The sequence below is a fragment of the Bactrocera dorsalis genome, chromosome 5 (genome assembly GCF_023373825.1).
Source record: "Bactrocera dorsalis isolate Fly_Bdor chromosome 5, ASM2337382v1, whole genome shotgun sequence".
NCBI classification, from domain to species: Eukaryota; Metazoa; Arthropoda; class Insecta; order Diptera; family Tephritidae; genus Bactrocera; species Bactrocera dorsalis.
Window position 1 is genome coordinate 34,465,940 of NC_064307.1, and position 19,954 is coordinate 34,485,893.

Below are 19,954 nucleotides of genomic sequence, written 5' to 3' on the forward strand. Positions count from 1 at the left end.
AATCGGTGGTCAAAGGAACCCATTTTGAGTCGATTACGGACATCCAGGCGGCCGTGACGAGGGTACTCGCGGACACCCCAGTCGAAGCGTTCCAGAAATGTTAGGAAGCATGGAAAACGCGCTGGAATCGCTGTATAGCTGCCCAAGGGGACTACTTTGAAGGGGATGAGTTGTAGAATAATTTTCAAATATACGGTTTTTATGGAATCAGTCTCATTACTTAATTGTCATACCTCGTATTATATAAGCTCCATGGTACAAAATTCTAGAAGATGGATATTATAAAGGGTGATTTTTTAAGAGCTTGATAACTTTTTTTTAAAAAAAAACGCATAAAATTTGCAAAATCTCATCGGTTCTTTATTTGAAACGTTAGATTGGTTCATGACATTTACTTTTTGAAGATAATTTCATTTAAATGTTGACCGCGGCTGCGTCTTAGGTGGTCCATTCGGAAAGTCCAATTTTGGGCAACTTTTTCGAGCATTTCGGCCGGAATAGCCCGAATTTCTTCGGAAATGTTGTCTTCCAAAGCTGGAATAGTTGCTGGCTTATTTCTGTAGACTTTAGACTTGACGTAGCCCCACAAAAAATAGTCTAAAGGCGTTAAATCGCATGATCTTGGTGGCCAACTTACGGGTCCATTTCTTGAGATGAATTGTTGTCCGAAGTTTTCCCTCAAAATGGCCATAGAATCGCGAGCTGTGTGGCATGTAGCGCCATCTTGTTGAAACCACATGTCAACCAAGTTCAGTTCTTCCATTTTTGGCAACAAAAAGTTTGTTAGCATCGAACGATAGCGATCGCCATTCACCGTAACGTTGCGTCCAACAGCATCTTTGAAAAAATACGGTCCAATGATTCCACCAGCGTACAAACCACACCAAACAGTGCATTTTTCGGGATGCATGGGCAGTTCTTGAACGGCTTCTGGTTGCTCTTCACCCCAAATGCGGCAATTTTGCTTATTTACGTAGCCATTCAACCAGAAATGAGCCTCATCGCTGAACAAAATTTGTCGCGCGAAACACATTTCGAACCGAACACTGATTTTGGTAATAAAATTCAATGATTTGCAAGCGTTGCTCGTTAGTAAGTCTATTCATGATGAAATGTCAAAGCATACTGAGCATCTTTCTCTTTGACACCATGTCTGAAATCCCACGTGATCTGTCAAATACTAATGCATGAAAATCCTAACCTCAAAAAAATCACCCGTTACTATTTGTAAAACATGCGGAACCTGAGAAACCTCAATACTCATAAGAACTCTCATTATGTTAGTTATGTTAAGTTAATGGGAGGGCCATGCCAGTATTCGTCACATTTTAACAAGCACTTTTTCGCAGTATTCATGCGCTGCAGAGTTCATAAATTTTCTTACGGTAATATATGTACATAGTTACTAACTAAATTTGCATAATATACACATATACATATATACACTTGCATATATACATTTATGTATATGTATATAAGTTTATTTATGTGGTGATATATATCACCTATTTTGTGGTGTGTGAAACCGTAACAAAACCAATACGCCAAAAGTTGATGAAGAAATGGCAGCCGCAAAAGCGAATGTCTGCGTCGCTAGTCTCAATCGATTCGCTAACTGGTGTTTTGCTTTCATTGTCAATTTCACAATTGGCTGCCGCTTTGTTAGTCGGTTAGTAAGTGGACTAAAGAGTGAAATGTGAAAATGATTTCTTGGTTGCTATACGTTATCTGTTATTTATTTGTTATACGCTTGTTGACGTTCTTACTTTTAGCTATTAGCGCTTACTCTAGCTAGCTGCGACCTACTTTGCGGTAAAGAAAAGCCCGGTTGTTAGCACGATTGTTATTCAAAAAAATATTCATATGTTTATACATATGTAAGTAAAAATTGTAAAATATCCGAATTATCATTTGATATATGTTTATATGAGTGCTCTTGTTTGGACTTAATCATGGACTTTGTCAATTTGTAAGGCAGCTATATGTTAAAGTGGTCTGATCTAAGTAATACATTCGGAAATTGCTTTATTGCATTAGGCAATAATCTACATATGTCAAATTCGTATATCGTGCAGATATTACCTCAAATTAAAAAGTTTTTCATACAAGAAGAGTATTCTGATCGTTCAGTTTGTATGGCAAATATAATATATGTATGTATAGTGTTCTGATCTGAATTATTTTTTCAGAGACTGTCCCGTTGTTCCATCCATCCTTTTCAAATAAAATAAAGTTTTCCATACAAGGACGTAATTTGGTTCGTTTAATTTACATTGTGACAAAATAGCACCCGGAAATTGTATTTAAATTCTCCGGGTAAATGATATTTCACAAAAATGTTTTTTGCTAAGTTAGGAGGTAGGACTGTTCTTAATTACTATACCAGATATGAACGCGATCTGTCAATCAGTTTGTTTACAGCAGCTGCTTAAGTTGGTACATCTCAGTAGCGTATTGCGATGGATAAAAATATCGAACAAGGACTTTGTCTCAAATCTTGAATTTCTAACCAAGTTTCGTTCGCGAAATCATTGCGAATATTGGAAAAGGCTTACGGTGATTCAGTTGTATCAAAGACCCAAGTCAACGGCTGTTATAAAGCCTTCAAAGGCGAACGAGAGATCGTTGAATCATGCCTCGTTCTGGACGTCCTTCGACCTTTTTAACTGATGAAAATATAAAAAGTGAAGGATATGGTGTTTGAGAATAGTCAGGCACATGTTAGAGAGATGGCAAGAGAGCTCGACATCTCTCGCGAGTCCGTTTATATGATTTAGATGAATATTTTGGGTACGAAACGCGTTTTTGCTCGACTCGTTTCGCGAGAAATGGTTTTTTTTAAATAGAGTACCGTAAACAGGTCGCTTTGGACATGCCTGAAATATCGAATTCCAATTCCATATTCATGGAGAGCATAATAACAACCGATGAGGCATGAGAATGGAGAGAAAAAACGAGTTTAAACCAAAAAACTAGGCCAAAGCCGCTCAAAAATCAAATTAGTGCTCATTTCTTTTATCGATTTTCGTGTTTTAGTGCGTCAAGAACTTGTTCCGGAGGGACATGCGGTCAATGAGGAGTTCTATTTGGCCGTATTGAGGCATTTGCGTGAGAACATCCGTACGAAAACGGCCGGAATTGCGGAAGAACAATTCATGGATTTCACGATGATAATGCACCATCGCATTGAGACACGAATGTACCGGATTTAAAACGCAATGAATACCATCGATCAACCACCTTATTAAGCAGAGTTTTTTCGTGTATTTTTTTCTTTTTCCCTAAACTGAAATTGCCGCTCCGTAAAACTAAATTCGCTGAAGAAGCTGAATTATGTCCCAAGAGGTGTTTAAAAAAAGTGTTTCGTTTGGAAAAATCGTTGGCATAGGTTTATTTCATCTGGTAGGCATTACTTTGAAAGCTACGAAATAAATTTGTATGCGTTTTATTTACAATTTTCGGGTACTTTGTCCCAATGATTAGCGGGTACTATAAATAAGTATATTTTGAGATTATAGCGTTGCCTTGGACGGAAATCCATGTCATTTGATATTAATTTTCTGCTTTAGTTTGTATGGCATCTATATGCTACAATGATCCGATTCGGCGCTTCCGAAAAAATAAGTGGTTTCTTGGGGAGAAAAAGGCGTGTGCAAAAATGCAACATTTCTCGTATATACAGATAGATGTAGGACAGACAAGAATGGCAATAACGACACAGCTCGTTGTGCTGATATCTACATATACTTTTTAATGGAGATTCCGACGTTTCCGATTATACGACGGTGTTACAAACTTCGGTGCAGACTTAAGGGGTTAGGGGTAGTCAGAGGCACGAAAAAATGAGAATTTTCAGTATTTAGTGGTAATATAGCATTATTATATAATGTGTTGACTTGCAGTCACGAAAATCAATATAAATAGATGAACTCGGGCCTGACGAAGGATTTTTTTTTTCAAAAAATAACAAAGTGGCGGCCTCAGAAAATTGTTGTCTAAATTTTTGGGAAAAAATCAACAGTTAGTTATTTTTAAGATATAACAGTTATTTTATTTTTAAGATATTACACTTAACGAAAATGCAAAAAAAAAAATAATTTTTTGAAAATTCTGACTACCCCTAACTAACACCTTAATATACTCAATAATATAATTAAGTTGAAATTTATGTTTTATTTGAAATTTATAAAACTCTTACAAAGTATCCATAATGCCAGAAAAGTTAGTTAAAATAGAGTTTTAACATCGTGTTATGATAATCAGTTTGTAGCAAATAAAAATTAAGCATAGCAATACGAATGTGTATCTGAAATTAATACAGTAAGCCTTAAACTTTTCTTGCGCCTAAAAGTATGCTAAAGAAATAGTTATGCACTAAAGAAATACACTAAAGGAATACAGTAGCCGCTACTGAGTTAGGTATACACTGTTATGTTATTTTGATATTTTTACATTTTTTATAGGTAACCTATGCAGGTAACCTATGCAGGTAACCTATTTCTTTAATAAAGGAATTTAAAGAAATTTTATCAAAAGAAAAATTAAATGAAAAATTGCAAAAACTTTGAGGGTAGTGAGAAGAAATAGGAGTAATAAATAATATCTTCGGAAGTTTAGTTTATTAGTTTATTTCCTTACATAACCGCTAACAAATATTACTTTAGTGTGACACCTACAGCATCATACCCTTCATGGGATCAGCGAAAATTTCAATCTGCAGCACACTGACTGCCCCTGTGCTAACTATGCCAGCGAAACCGAGACGTTATACAAAGCTGAAGAAAACAAGCTAGAAGTATTTGAACGAAAGGCTGCGCAGAATTTTCGGACTTATTTGTGATGATGGTAGTATATGAAAGCAGCGGTATAACCAAGGGCTTTAGACTTTGTTTAAGGGGGGAGCCTGATTTAGAAGCTTCAAAAAATCGATTTTTTTTACTTAAATCTCTTTAAAAATAATCAAGAATACGTCCCCAAAGTTTCAGATGGGAATTTGAAATATTTTTGAAGCTAGAAAGGAAATAGTGACTCTCCCCTTAAGCCACCTCGAAATATTGTAACAATAATTAGATTATTCAGGCTACAGTGGAATGGCAAATTATTCGCGCCGACAAAAACTATTCTCCTAAATTCTAAAATTTTCATAGACAGATACAGAAATGACAAAAGCAGAGGCAGACAGACCAAAACATACTTGTAGATTTATTGATGGTGTGAATCAGAACGCTGAAGCGTTGGGAGTATAAAGCCGGCAAGCTCAAGATGGGACAAAAATGATGATGATTTCTTTTTGTTTTAAAGGTCAGTAAGGGAATCTGGCCTGTTTTTTGACATTTTTTTCATAGAGTTTTTTTATCCTACAATAGAACTTTTTTCACATATCATAAGAGAGTGTATAAACAAAATTTTTCGGAATTTTTTGATAACATCTGTCGGAAAAATGGCAGGGTGATGTGGTTTTTCACTGGCACTGCCACGATTTTTCATGTTTTAATCATCTGAAACACAAAAACTCAATTTATTCTTTAAAAAAATAATACGTGAATGGTTATCTTCCCTACTAGAATCATGAAAAAATGCTGATAAATAAAAAAGTAATAAACGTTTGTTTTTTTTAATTTTTCTCATGTTTTTTTTACATAAATTTTATGATAACATTGTCAATAAATTATAAAAAATTATGAATATATATGGGATAGCCAGGCGTCTTGTGAACATTTTAAAAAAAACTAAGCAAATCGGTTGAGTAGTTCGACCATGACCGCCAGTTTAAAAAAGTGTGTTTTGAGAAAAACACGTTTAAAGTTTGAGGAGCGCTCCGAACGTCGAGCGGTATTATTAAGTTTGGGCCCTTTTTGAAACCTTCCAATGGTAAAGTGGGTTTCTACATTAATTCTAAGGGAAATGCAAAAACAAAATTTTGAAAAAAGAGTACCAACCACTTACTACCCTTAAATAACAGTATCAAACAATAAAAATAATCTCAGGTATTGTACAAAAACTCTGAATCAAATTTATAGAAATTTTAACTACTAAGTATTATAATTTGTGAGCAAAGACTGTAATGATAACTATATAACCGATATTCGTCTTCGGTTGTTGTTAGTCAATATTTTTTTTTTTTTGCATCAGTGAGTAGGTACACATTTCAGTGATTATGGTACATTATAGACGAAACAAGAATCCCGCCTGGAGATATGTGTTCTCAAGGCAAATATTGTCTTAGTACTCTTAAAAATGTGTAAAAATCTATTACGAACTGAGTCCCGTTACTTAAGAAAAATATAATAACAGCTGCATTCATAAAAAATATTAAAATTAAATTTTATTTTAACCGCTGGATATTTCCACTGTTAGGGCTATCGGATCGTAATTTTGAAGTGAAAGTGTTGTACTCGTATACCCATATCAAGTAAAATGTGTATCTTTGAAGCAGCTTCACAAAGCAAGTCGCAACAAACCAAAACTATTTTCCTCACATCTTGCACATTTTTAACTGTTGCTGTGTTTGAGCCTTACTTTTTAATAAAGTAGGCATCTCCTATACAAATAACAACATTTCTTGAACGTGCCATAGCATAAAACTGGGTATTAGCGTATTTACTTATGTGAAACCTCTTATCTCCATAATACAGGCTTGACAGTTCATTAGTCAAGCATTCGATCCAGCAATCGATAGCGAATCTGACAGCATACGAGTATAACAATGTAAACTTTGTTTAGTTGAGTGTTATTCAGATCGACTTGTAATTAATTGCATGTTAACAAGTTAACACATAAATTTTGTATGAACATAAGAACTCCAATTTAAGAGTCCGGAAGTGCTTTCTCAAATCTATAATAGCTTTTGTGGCGCCTTGCTGCCACTTTGAACAGAGCTTTTCTAGAGAGTGTTGCACGGAACATCCTGAACAACTTTGCCTACGCAATTATGGGTCTAAAGCAGAAGGAATCGTCGGAGATCCTATAAAATGATGCGCGATGAGTTGAGTCGATTTAGCCATGTTTGGCTGTCTGTCCATTTGTATTTACTGCTTATTTGTCGGAACCGGCGATATGAGATATTTTTCATCTTTTTTAGCGTAGAAAATGCTTACGCGGTTATAGTCGTGTTTACAAAAGCGCGCCAGTCGTTCCTCCTTTTTCCTGTTTGGCACCAATTGGAGATCCCAAGTGTAGTGATGTTCTTCTCCACATGGTCTTTCTAACGGAGTTGAGTCTTCTCCTTCTTCTGCTTTCCTCGGTGGGTACTGCGTCTATTACTCTCTGAGTTGGAGTGTTTTTATCCATTCGGACGACATGATCTAGCCAGCGTAGCCGCTGTCTCTTAATTTGCTGAATTATGTCAACGTCGTCTTATATATTCACCGTTGCCAAAAGCGTAAAGTATCATATTGGTTGTCAAATATCTCCCTTCCGCATTTTTGGCAATGGTTTCGACGATTCAGAGCAGGTGAAAACGACACCATGGATAAGCCACCCGGCGGAAGACCTGTGACGACGAATACCGATCAAATCATGGAAAACATCGTGTTAGACCGGCATGTGGCACCTTATGACATCGCCCAGAAGATGGAAGTTAGTCACCAAACCATTTTAAACCATCTGCAGAAGGCTGGATACACAAAAAAGCTTGATGTTTGGGTGCCGCATGATTTGATGCAAAAAAGCCTTCTGAACCAAATCAACGCCTAAGATATGCTGCTGAAACGAACGAACTCGACCAATTTTTGAAGCGGATGGTGACTGGCGACGAAAAATGGATCACATACGACAATATCACGCGAAAGCGGTTGTGGTCGAAGGCCGATGAATCGTCCCAAACAGTGGCCAAGTCGGGATTGACGGCCAAGAAGGTTTTGCTGTGTTTTTGGTGGGATTGGAAGGGAATCATCTACTATGAGCTGCTCCCATATGGCCAGACGCTTAAATCTGTCTTCTGCTGTGAACAACTGGACCGCTTGAAGCAGGCGATCGATCAGAAGTGTCCAGAAAAGGAAGGGTGACCAACAGGAAGGGTGTAGTGTTCCACTAGGACAACGCCAGACCACAGCCTTCCTTGATGGCTCGTCAGAAGTTACGGGAGTTCAGATGGGAGGTTTTATCGCATCCACCAGATAGCCCGGACATAGCGCCAAGTGATTACCACTTGTTCCTGTCCATGACGAACGCCCTTGTTGGTGTAAAGTTGAACTCAAAAGAGGCTTGTAAAAAGTGGATGTCCCAGTTCTTCGCAAATAAGGAGGGAGGCTTCTACGAGGGGGGTATTCTGAAGTTGCCGTCTAGATGGAAACAGATTAACGAACTGAACGGCGCATATTTAAACTAAATCCGAATACTGTAATACTTTTTATAAAGCATTGCATGAAGAACGAAAAGACATATTTGACAACTTAATATATCTTCCGCATTGTTCGTCGAGAGAGGACTTTGCCTGCTCAATCCAAAGTAGCACCGGTTTTCAAGAGTTTTTCTGCGTTGGATATCAAGTCTAACATTGTTGTTCGACTTCGAAGTTATGACTGTCAACAGTGCCGTAGGAGCCAATTCGCGATTGCGACGGCTGTTTGTTTGATGGCAGGAGATATTTCGTCATGACCTCGTTCACTGCCAGACCCATTTGCCTTGCTTCCTTGTCCAATCTGGAGAAAGCAGAACTAGCAGCACGGTTGTTATGACCAATGATATCGATATCATCGGCATACGCCTGTAGTTGTATACTCTCGTAGTAAATAGATTGTACCTTTTCCATTCAGTTCTGCAGTTCGAATTATTTTCTCCAGGAGTAGATTAAAAAAGTCCCACAATAGGGAGTCGCCTTGTCTGAAACCTCGTATTGTATCAACCGGCTCGGAGAGGTCCTTCCCGATCCTGATGAAGTTTTTGGTCAGTTTACACAGACGTGCTAGTTTTGCGGGGATGCCCCCTTTCGTGCTGACAAAGGCACCTTAAAAATTAACAAAGAGGTGATGTTTGTCGATCCTCTTTTCACGGGTCTTTTTTCTCAAAATTTGGCGCAATGGTGAATATCTGGTCAGTTGTTGATTTTTCAGGCCTGCCGCCACACTGATAATATCCAATCAGTTTGTTGACTGTGGGCTTTAATCTTTCACACAATACGCTCGATAGAACCTTACACACAATGTTAAGAAGCCTTCTCCCACGGTAGTTGGGGTCTCCCCTTTTGTGGATTGAGCAGAGCACAATTAAATTCCAATCGTTGGGCATGATTTTGTCCGACTATATTCTACAAAAAAAGCTTATGCATGCTCCTTATTAGTTCTTCGCCACCGATTCTGAATAGCTCGTATTATAGCTTCGGTATAGCCGAAGTTAAGATTTTCTCTCTCTCTCTCTCTCTTTCTCTCTCTCTCCTTAATTCCGTTAGTTCACTCTAGAGTATACGAAGAGGTAGTAACTACATATAGAATGTCATTCGCTTAAAATGGAAGTAATTAAATAACTATCGATTTCCGCCTTATTTAAATATTCACACATTATACAAAAGATATACCACCAATGAATGAACAATTGCATTTTAAATTTAATTAAATTTCGCATTTCAGTTTGACAATTAATTGTCGTTTGCGCAAAACCACAAAACAATGACAAATAAATCTCGTATGTGCACTTTAGTTCGTCGATGGGCCGCCAAATGTTAAATAACGCCAACGAGCAGGATTATAGGGTCCAGGAGAGGGGTTGGAGACGCAAGCCGCAGACGGTAATTGGAATGCCAATTACAAATTATGTCAACGCTAGAATTAAAATTTTTCACAATTACACCTTCGTTTTTTTCATAAACACAATCAACTGGAAATTAATTGGCAATGTCAGCATTGACATAAGAGGGAAGGTGGCGGCCAGTGATTACCCTGCAAAACGCGAAAATACTGTAATTGGATAGCACTTGCCGATATGTAATGATGTAATGAGGCCAACATGAAAAGCGTTAATTACATTTCGAATTCGACAGCAGCAAATGCACCAAAATGCAACTACATTCAAGGTCGAACTCAATTACCAAACCGATGAAAATTAAAGCAAACGCTTCGGCTGCCTTTTCACAGCTAAATCGAGTGCCGTCGCTGCTCGCATGCAAATCTGTGTCGCTGGCGAGTCGAGAAGTGCAGATGTAAAAATTATGAGGATGCCAACAATTGCCGAGGCAGCGTGCTCTCAGTTGCTAAGATGCGAACGCTAATAAGCCACTTCCCCAGCCTCTGTGGTACAGTTTCTGCTGCCACCTGCCAACAAATACTTTAGAGTTGGCGCGCGTGTAAGACTAATTAGCGATACTTTGCCGATAACTTAAGCATTTAGCTAAGTGCTGTTGTTGTAGTAAAATTCAAGCTTTTATTATGTGAAAAGTCAAACAAAATAACAATATCTTGTTCCTCTAAAAAAATTTAATTATTAAGAAAATCAAAACATAATGTTTATCTTACAATCTTTTGCGTCTACAAGGTCTGTCTGGCCGTGCGTCCGATGGCTGATCTGAAGAGATCGCACGTGAACTGCTATATGCAGTACTTTGTGAAGCCATAGAACAGAAGAGTTCCTATGTTCGGAGCCGCCATTTCCTTCTGGGTCTTAATAAATTCGCGGCAAACTTAGTATACCCTGTTCAAGGTATAAATATGAGTTCAGATCGGACGAAGCATTGCTCGCTGCGTCCAATATTTGGTCGGCATAATCGCTCAGTAGAGTCAGTACTTCAATCAACCATACTTGTAGAACGTTTTCGCACCACGTTTACCTTAGCGGATAATGTGCATCCTCAGAGACGTCGTACATTACGCACTGAATACGTTTTAGCTGGTGTGGAGCTGAGCATCGCAGAAGATCCTCGGAAGGATTTTTCCAACTCGTGCATGAATTGTAGCCGAAAGACCACCAAACGCGTTGCATGGTTGGTAAATAGGCATTGTCGTAGTGCAACTTCCAATCGACCGCGATGTCTTGTAGGACTCGATTGACTCTTCCTTTGACTCTCTTGAGGACTTCCACGTAAAACTTAGCGTTGACGGTTTGTCCAGGAGGAACAAATTCATGCTTTTAATGTCAAAAAAGACAATTTGGGCTTTGGGTTTGCTCATTCTAACGGTCTTCATCAGCGACGTCTTCCCGGCCCTCCAATAAGGCCCGGTGTCGCCAAAACACTGCACTTCTTGCTAATGCAACATACGGGTAAGCCTCCTTGATCATATCAAACGACTCTGACCAGACGCACGTTTGTTAGCCAGGATCTACGAAGTCGCGGCAGAAAAAAATCAGTCCTATTACTTTCCGGATAAACCATGTAAAGGGTGATTTTTTAAGAGCTTGATAACTTTTTAAAAAAAAAAAACGCATAAAATTTGCAAAATCTCATCGGTTCTTTATTTGAAACGTTAGATTGGTTCATGACATTTACTTTTTGAAGATAATTTCATTTAAATGTTGACCGCGGCTGCGTCTTAGGTGGTCCATTCGGAAAGTCCAATTTTGGGCAACTTTTTCGAGCATTTCGGCCGGAATAGCCCGAATTTCTTCGGAAATGTTGTCTTCCAAAGCTGGAATAGTTGCTGGCTTATTTCTGTAGACTTTAGACTTGACGTAGCCCCACAAAAAATAGTCTAAAGGCGTTAAATCGCATGATCTTGGTGGCCAACTTACGGGTCCATTTCTTGAGATGAATTGTTGTCCGAAGTTTTCCCTCAAAATGGCCATAGAATCGCGAGCTGTGTGGCATGTAGCGCCATCTTGTTGAAACCACATGTCAACCAAGTTCAGTTCTTCCATTTTTGGCAACAAAAAGTTTGTTAGCATCGAACGATAGCGATCGCCATTCACCGTAACGTTGCGTCCAACAGCATCTTTGAAAAAATACGGTCCAATGATTCCACCAGCGTACAAACCACACCAAACAGTGCATTTTTCGGGATGCATGGGCAGTTCTTGAACGGCTTCTGGTTGCTCTTCACCCCAAATGCGGCAATTTTGCTTATTTACGTAGCCATTCAACCAGAAATGAGCCTCATCGCTGAACAAAACACGCGCGCGAAACACATTTCGAACCGAACACTGATTTTGGTAATAAAATTCAATGATTTGCAAGCGTTGCTCGTTAGTAAGTCTATTCATGATGAAATGTCAAAGCATACTGAGCATCTTTCTCTTTGACACCATGTCTGAAATCCCACGTGATCTGTCAAATACTAATGCATGAAAACCTCAAAAAAATCATCCGTTACTTTAATAACTAAAATGTTTGCATTTGGAATGATGATAATCCACAAGCCATTGTTGAAACGTCATTGTCATCGTTTGGTACTCTATCTACGGCTAGAGGGAATTATTAGTCCACATTTCTTGAAAAATTAAACCGACTGTAATGTTACATTCAATTTTAAATGATGCGAAGCTATGATTAATGACCTTTCCGTACCTGAATTGGAGGATGTTTACTTGGACGACCTTTGGTTTGAAAACGATGGCGCTACATGCCATACAGCCATCGAAACAAAGAACTTATTAAAAATAAGTAAGAAAGGGCAAATTCCAAGAAATTCCTTCAGAAAAATATGACAGTTAGGGGAAAATTATCCGATTTTATCTATTTTTGCCAGTAGCACATCCTATTAAAATGTGATGTACAAAATATCGTTATCCCTGGGTTTTATTAAGGCACTCACATACAATCACCAATCATATGGAGTAAAGACAGCTAGGTGTTTGAAAATTCTGGGTATAAAGTCACCAGAGTATTCGAACTTCTTCATGGTCGGACAATGTAAAGTTAGCTCAGTCGTCATCGTTAGTTCTGCTTTCTCCGCAATGGATAACCCAGCGAAGCAAATGGATCTAGTGGTGAACGAGGGCAAGACGAAATATCTTTAATCATCAAACAAACAGTCGTTGCACTCGCGACTAGGCAATCAAGTCACAGTTGACAGTAATAACTTCGGAGACATAGATAATTTCGTCTATCTTGGAACCAGCGTAAACACCACCAACAATGTCAGCCTAGAAATCCAACGCAGGATAATTCTTGCCAACAGGTGCTATTTCGGACTGAGTAGGCAATTGAGAAGTAAAGTTTTCTCTCGACGAACAAAAACCGAATTCTGTAAGTCACTCATAATTCCCGTCCTGCTATATGGTGCAGAGGCTTGGACGATGACAACAACGGATGAGTCGGCGTTACGAGTTTTCGAGAGAAAAGTTTTGCGAAATGTCTCATTCGATGGAACGACCACATTGATATAGTTCAGCGAATTAAAAGACACCGGCTACGCTGGCTAGGTCATGTCGTCCCAATGGACGAAAACACTCTAGCTCTGAAAGTATTCGACGCAATACTCGCCGGGGGAAGCAGAGGAAGAGAAGACCTCCACTCCGTTGGAAAGATCAAGAGGAGAAGGACCTGGCTTTGCTTGGAAACTCCAATTGGCGCCACCTTACGAAAAGAAGAAACGACAGGCGCGCTGTTGTTAACTCGGCTATAAACGCGTAAGCGATTTTTCACACCAGTAAAGAAGAAGAAGAAGAAGAAATTTACCTCGCTACCCTCTTCAGCTCTCGGTATCTATCCCATCCCGTACGTGTGGTCGATTGTAACGTTGCGAGGTAGGCAGTCTGTGTTCTCTCCATTGCGACACGGCACTCCTCATCGTACCAGCTGTTCTTTTGCCTTTTTCGAAATCAAGAGGGGGTCTTTTATTCGAGGCTGTTGCGTCCTCTGCATTTGTGGTGTTTTTTTTACGTCGCAGGACTCGAACGCAGCACACAACCCTTTGGAGGGATGATTTGCCTTCTCACTTAAGCTCGCCTTCAAACGGATGTTTTTTGACAACCCAGAGGATACTTGGATCGGGAGCTGATTGAGCCATATGTAAAAGAATCGTTTCTGGCCACTCCCAAGTGAATGACGCTCAGGGAACTTTCCTCACTGAACTTCTACACTTGGCTCTAGTAAAACTTGCATAGATACCAATGACTGCTATAAGAAGTATGGGAACATATCAGAGCTGCGGTCTCTTTATGCGTTCTACTTCTGGATAGTTAGTAGTTGATGCTGTAAGGTCAGAAAATTATTCTGTTTAAAGGGGTTCTAACTAGTTATTACCCTATCGATGTACACACGTTAGGATTGAGAATATTACCGGAAACCAGTTGTAGAAACTGTTTGTAAGAAGGCGAGTTTGAAATATCACAACACTTTCCTCTTGACAGTCCCACCTTTGCAAGATGAAGGTTTAAACAACTGGAAGCTCACACTTTCAGACATCCCACCAATGATATTTAGAGTGATCTCAACGACTATAATATCTCACAACAAGAATTTTATTTTTTGACTGCAAAAATGCTACAACTAGTAGGCCAAGTGCGACCCTCATCTTGAGCATCCGACACTGAACTTAACCTATGATCGGTTTAAGTACAACAGATCATATTACGAAAAAACTAACAATTCATATATTTAATTTTTTTCAGTGTAGCAACTGTTGGCAGTGATGACGTACTGGGGATCACCAACCAACTGATTTCATTAATATCTCCCTTATGTCTGCGTCTGCTAAAATAAGCCACACGTGTGCTATATTGCAAGTGTTAGTCTGCGCTTATCGCTGTAAACTGCCGCTGCATAGATGTATGTATGTATGATACTCACATATACGAATAAGAGTACATTCACAGTATACAAATAAGTATTCATTACCATACACTAACAAATAATATTCAAAGTTTATGTATGTGTGTGTGTGAAAGCAAAGGTAATTTATTAATATTCACAATCAGCATGTGATTCACTTAGCTCGTTCATTCATGAAACGCCAACATTTTTATCGCATGCGAGAAACCGGCGAGTGTCGCAAACTACTAGCGTAGCTCCAGCTAGCTTTTGCCGGCTTGCCATTTGCGCTCCGCATAGTCAACCGCTCTCACGCATGCATACGTACATACATATACACATATATATGTGTGTGTGTACAATGCAGCTCGATTTCAGTAAAGTTGGACTGTTTTTTTGGGGATCCAGCGCGATCGGACGGTCCGCGTATTATCAGTTGCGGTTCTGCGCTGCGTTCGTGTGGTTCGTTGTGCTTATCTTATAGCCACAGGTGTTTCGGGCACTCAAGTTCCTTTATAGTTTGATAAAAATATATCAAAATACATACATACAAAAATAAATATTGTTGTTGTTGTGTCTATTCTAAATTACAGTGTAAATGCACTTGGAGGCAGCAAATATTCTATCAATCACACGACGCTCCGCAGCAGTTTAAGTAAAAGTGTGTATCTAACGGTGTTTGTGTTCTTACAAACTGTCATGCAGCTTGACATTGGTGTCACATTAAATATTTAATAAATGGAATAATTGTGCTTAGAGTCTAAATATTTTTTATATTCCATTAATTTGAATGCGAGTTTAGTGCACAGCGCTGAAATAAGTAGTGTCTGGTGTCTGAAGATCGCAGTAAGTGCGCTGAGCTCTAAATAGAAATAGTTCACAGTTCTGCGAATTAAAGTATGAAAATATAACGGCGGCTGTGTGTGTCATTCAACAGTGTGATGTCAGCTAATTATCCAATGGAATTATTAATTTAGTTTGCACAATAAAATGTATTATTTGTTTATGTTTTATTTTTTAACATTTATAATGAAAGTGGAGTCTCGTAGCTGTCAACATGATTGATTACTTCTTTACCTCTATTCTATAAAGAATATTTTATGCAATATTTATTTTTGCTAAAATAAATTAGGATTATTATTTTTATATTAAATGACACTTAATAATTTCCAACAAACATAAGCTCATTCTATAATTTCGAAAAATAAACATTTTCGAAGCCGAAATTGCTTTCATCAACCACGCGATGTTCAACTTATATTCCAGCTTATCTGATCTCTCTGAATATTTGCACAACACTTACAAAGAATTCGTTATTCTTTTTGGAGTCATACACAGCTGTAATGCAAGGGAAACTGAGCACTAACCTAATTTTTCATATACTCCTAATGAAGTGCAGTCGTGACTGCTTACAAAGAAACGAAGTCAAGTATCTACAAAGACATTTTGAACAACTTTCTTATTATTTACACTACTTCGAAAGACCTCCCTGAACTCGACCTTTGTAATGTCACAACTTACAACAAAAGAAATGCTGAAATATTTTTTGGTTACAATAGCTTTAGATCTACACCCTGTCCAGAAATTATCGGGAATTCTTCATTAAAATCTGCCGCATATATGGAAGACATGTAAATTTTTTCTTAGGTTGGTAAAACTGTCTTGAATTATGATGCCAAAAATTAGCGCGATCTGAGAACCAGTATGTTTACAGCAGCTGTTTATGTCAGTTGACCTCAGTAGTAGAGTTGTACCAACCAAGAAAAAAAATGTACCTATCTTCCATATAAGCGGGAGATAAGAAGGGAAAATGAAGATTCAGCAGGCTGGATTAGTGTTCCCTCCATAATTTTAGCATGCTCTGGGCATCAGTCACTAGATCATCTCTGGGGGTTCTACAAGAGTAAGCTCTGGTCTTGAGAGCATCTGTTAGTCGCCGCATCTTTTCGTAGAATTTTCGAGCATTACCCCTGTTGGCCAGCTTGTCAAGGTGTTCGTACTCACACATTTTAGCCCCTCTTTGTTTGTCTGCAAATGCGTTTCGCTTCCCTCTTCAATTGTAGGTATCTCTTCCATACCGAACATGTTGAAGTTGATAGAACCGTTGCGAAGTGGACCAGTTGATCTTCTTTTTTTTTCGAAAACCAATGGTTTCGTTTGTAGCTGTACTTAAGGAGCCTTATACCGAGGTGCACTCAGAGAGCAAGAGTGCAAGTCGAGTCCTTCACATCGAACCGCGATTTGTTTTGCAGCACAGTGACGGGAGCGTATCTTCGCTGCAACGAAATAATGGTCCGAGTATGCTGGAATCTAATACTACAATTAAACCAAGCACAATTTTTGACATCGTGGGGGGTAGCTTTCATAGGTCCGCTCCAAACGTTCATAGAAGGCATCTTTGAACACATCGTCCTTCTTTTCCGTCGAGGCATGGGCGCAAGTCAGCGATATATTGAAGAAATTCGTTTTGATTCGCGAATCCCACATCGAATTTGAACTCCTTTATATAGCAACTTCAGAAAATGCTACAAGCATCTACTCGTCTCAGTCCTTGTCCATCGCACTTCTTGGATGGCGGTGATGTCAGCCTTTAGTCTCACGAGGACATTACCCAGCTGGACAGCAACACCTTCCCAATTAAGAACCACAATACCTAAATACATACTTAAATAAAAAACTTGAGTTTGATCTAACAGTTTGTATGACGACTATAAGCTAGAATTGTTCTTAATCATATAAGTATTCCGTATATTTGGAACCGTATTAAAATATCTACCGCGCGCTTTAAGCAACTCTGTTTATAGAAAGTAAATAATTGTTTGAATATGTTTGACACATAAGTGATTTCATCTGTGAATGAATTTCATTGAAAATTTGCATGATTTTATCAAATTGGTTTCAACTGGACAATTGTCTTCTATTTAAGGATAAAAAAACAATGAAACGCCTTCTCAAACGCAATTTATCGCATGCCTACAATTCCTCTTCAAGCTGTGCTGATGACAATTCAAATGCAACGAAATGATAAATTAAGGTGGGTCGATGCCTACAGCGGTTGCTTACTAAGAGCAACGAAGAGTTGCTTTTATCTGAATGTGTTTTTAAGAAATAGCGTTACAGCGCAAGACAAAAATACAGTAAGAACTGTCAACGCTTAGGCCAAAGTATGACAACATTAGAATAAGGATGGCTTTATACTATTAGTATGCCTAGCAAAATCAGTATTATTATATATTATGGTTTTGACTACAGTTAGAATAGGTTTAATCCATTCGAACAACATGACCTAGCCAGCGTAGCCGCTATCTCTTAATTCCCTGAACTATTTTAATGGCATCGTATTTCTCGCGCAGTTCATCGTTCTATCGACGGCGATATTCGCCGTTACCAATGCGCAAAAGATCATAAATTTTCCACAGGACCTTTCTTTCGAAAACTCGTAACGCCGACTCATCAGCGTCCATTCCACTGCACCATATAGCAGGACGGAGGTGATGAGGGACTCGTCGTCAGAGGAAGTCTTTATTCGTTTAGAGATGACTTTACTTCACAATTGTCTACTCAGTCCGAAGTAGGATTTGTTGGCAAGAGTTATTCTGCTTTGGATATCGGGGCTGACATTGTTGTTGGTGATAATACTGGTTCCAAGATAGACGAAATTATCTACGACTTCAAAGTTATGACTGTCAACAGAGACGTTCGACGACAGGAGACATTTCGTTTTGCCCTCGTTCCTTATCTAAATCCAATGATATCAATGTCGAATTATTTTCTCCAGGAGTAGATTGAAGAAGCCGCATGACAGAGAGTCGCCTTGTCTAAAATCTCGTTTGGTATCGGACGGCTCGGAAAGATCCTTCCTGATCCTGATGGAGCTTTTGGTATTGCTCAACGTCAGTTTAAGCAACCGTAGTAGTTTTGCGGGCATAACAAATTCAGACATAGCGGCATAAAGGTAGCTGATCCTCACTAATGCGAATATGGCGGCGCATTTTAGATCAATCAACGCCTGCAAGATGACTGCACAAGTGTATTAAGTTTCGACATACATCACAAAAGCGAATGTGGCACAAATTTACAAGCTATATCGTCAACGCGACGGCGGAGCTCCCGCGGCCTTACTACTTGAGCTGTGTTTTGATAAAATTTTAGTTTTATCAAAATATTATATATCGAAAGGTTTGTTGTTAGCATGCTAAGTATCATACTGAGATTTTCACATGTCTCCGGACTAAAGTACATCATATTGCAACCGCTCGTTATACCATATAAGTCGAATAGTGAGGAAGCAAGTGTTATTATTTGCAATCAAGATTAATGTCTTTATCCAAATCAGCCGCTTGCAAGTACACAGCGCGGCTGTATGCACACGCATACACATACATACAAACGCTTAAGTGAGTACATTCATGAAGCAAGGAAATTCTTGAAAGCCCACAAAAGAATCGGTATTTGAATGCTATGTGCTCGATGTGCACACCTCCACTTGTGTCATGTGACATGACAGTTTCCTTAACTCGAGCCGCTCACTTGACTCATTGTGCCTCTGTAAGTCAGAGGAAGTGTTAATTAAAGCGCACTTTTTTTCAAATTGCGAAATGTGTAAAAGTTCAGATTGAAAGTAGCGTCAGTAATTGGATTTAAATCACAACACAGAGTTGGCGCTACAAAATATTACTTTAAATTGAGAATTCATATTGTCAGGGTGGTTTACAAGTGGAAATGAAATGAAATGGTACTTAGAGATATTAATTATTATTAACATATTAGCATATTTCGAACAATTTTTTCTAACTAGTTCTCTTGAAACAAGCTTTCATATACATATACATATACATATATGACGCATTTTCGATTTCGATTGCGCTGACCCGTCCTTGTTATAACAAGTTTTTGAGATATCCATCGTGTGGATTTGCTGCAAAGCCGGAATAGAAGCGGAATTGTCCACATAGACTTTAGTCTTTACATATCTCCACAGGAAAAAGTCTAGCGGTGTGATATCATACGATTTTGGTGACCAATTGACCGGCCAAAAACGAGAAATTATCTACTTACCTAAGTGTTCTCTCAATAAATAAATTGATTGATGCGATGTGTGGGAAGTGGCGCCGTCTTGTTAAAACCAAATGTCTCCAAGATCACGAGCTTCAATGTCAGGCATCAAGTAGTCGGTTATCATGGCGTAATAAGGGTCGCCATTGACAGATACGTTCCCACCGACATCATTTTTGAAGAAATACAAACCAATGATTCCAGCGGCCCACAAAACACACCAAACCGTTCTTTTTTCTAAAGGAAATGGCAGCTCATGAACCTCTTCAGGTAGCTTTTCGT

At 38.7% G+C, this 19,954-nt stretch overlaps 1 protein-coding gene across 2 annotated transcripts in view; it reads left to right on the forward strand.

The window, feature by feature from the left end:
• Positions 1-15,045: 15,045 nt before the first annotated feature.
• Positions 15,046-19,954, forward strand: part of LOC105227121 (axotactin) — a 160,143-nt gene continuing 155,234 nt past the window's right edge. The window contains exon 1 of one of the 2 annotated variants that reach the window (XM_049459219.1): positions 15,046-15,278. The gene's annotated coding sequence lies outside the window, so the exon portion shown is untranslated. Of the gene's footprint in view, positions 15,279-15,312; positions 15,464-19,954 lie in introns of those variants that run through there. The other variant, XM_049459220.1, reaches the window with a different exon arrangement.